We start from the raw sequence: 1,594 nt of genomic DNA on the forward strand, positions 1-1,594 counted from the left end.
TCATTTTCAAGGTGAGAGCATACACTTTCTTGGATGTAGTTGACATATCAGAATCATATTTAAATGAGTAAATAAATTATGATGAGAGAGGGTCGAATTTCTTTTTAAGAACTAGATGTTTTTGATATGTTCTGTTTTTATTTTCTGTATAATTATTTGAAACCAAATGCTGTTTTAATGGATTTCTTTGCAAGTAGCAATTCTACTCACGTGTGAAGGACACAAAGAATAAAAATGAGAAATGGGCCTCGATGAAATGCAGATTTAAACGAGCATTGAAGATTGATTCACCTTCTGATGGTCGACCAGGTGTGAATGTTGTCAACAGTTCTCATAAAATAAATCTGGAAGGAGTCAGGTAAACAGCTACAACTTTTTCATTTTCCTGTGACAAAAATTAGCACTGGTTACTTTTTCTCGAAACACAGCAGAATAGTGTAGTCATCGGGTGAAACAAGAACTCTCAACTGTCGATTCTATGGAAAAGTTGACACAAATGAGAACAAGTGTCCTTGATAATGAGGAGTTTCAGTAGTTTCTAGGAAAGCCTGATAATCAGGTAAGTGTAGAAATCTCCTCTGAGAATCTTTAATAGTAAAGATAAGGGAGAACTAGGCAATAAATGAAGAACGTGGGATTGCAGGATGTTTTCTTTTTTCAATCTTAAAACAGATGATTCTAGGTTATTTTTGTATGCTGTTGGAAATGATCCTATAGATTTGTTTGTTATATTTAAATTTGTTTTAAGGTATTAGTATTAGAAGTCATGATACATTATTCTTTTATATTTTTACAGTAAAATATTCATAATTTTTCTTAAAATTTGCACTCATATAAACTTTTATGATGAGAGGCCTGTCATTTAAAATTGGTTCAGAAATGAAATATTACAATGTATTTCAACATGTAAAGGATGACATAAAGTTAAATTTTCATACATAGATTTTTCAAATATGGCATTATAAACTTACACAATACACACACAAACCAAGCTGAATAGTATTGTTTTTTTAAGTTTATGAGCCAGCATGTTGCGTGGTGGTTAAAAGGCAATGAACCAACATATGGCCAACTTGGTTCAAATCCTGGACATGGCAGTTTTCTCTTTCTCTCTCTCTCATTTTCTCTCTTTCTCTCTTCTCTCTCTCATCAAATTAGAATCAAATAACCATGATGATAATAAATGAACTGAAAAGGAAAAAAAGGAACTTTATTTAGTTTGATTTTTCCCCTTTACAAGATGTGTACTCTCCAGAGAGAATGGAATGTGAGGGGTAGATGTAAGAAAATATCCTTTGGGGGTGATGTCCATGCCACAGTTTCATCATCTACATACTCTTCTCAGGGTTGTTGGCATGCACAAACACGTTTGCAACATGTTTTTCAAGGAGCCAGGGCAGGGACTTGACCTGCATACTCTGCCTTGGGCCAATTCAGTCTTAACCTCCCTATCACCTGCTGTCCCCTATATTGAATAAAATTGGGTCCTCTTGAGTCTCTGTTTTACAGTACCTTTGACAATATCATTGTGACTAGCTATAATATCCAGAGATTTTCTAAAATATCGGTTCTAACTCCCCAATAGTTATTTAGA

The 1,594-nt window shown here is 33.9% G+C and overlaps 1 long non-coding RNA gene across 1 annotated transcript in view; it reads left to right on the plus strand.

Moving 5' to 3' along the window:
* Nucleotides 1-282: 282 nt before the first annotated feature.
* The window catches only part of LOC106733736 (uncharacterized), a 4,600-nt gene continuing 3,288 nt past the window's right edge, over nt 283-1,594 (plus strand). The window contains exon 1 of the long non-coding RNA XR_001369654.1: nt 283-358. This is a non-coding gene — a long non-coding RNA (uncharacterized LOC106733736). The remainder of the gene's footprint in view (nt 359-1,594) is intronic.

This window comes from Tupaia chinensis, unplaced genomic scaffold (genome assembly GCF_000334495.1).
Source record: "Tupaia chinensis unplaced genomic scaffold, TupChi_1.0 Scaffold144671_1, whole genome shotgun sequence".
Taxonomy (NCBI): Eukaryota; Metazoa; Chordata; class Mammalia; order Scandentia; family Tupaiidae; genus Tupaia; species Tupaia belangeri.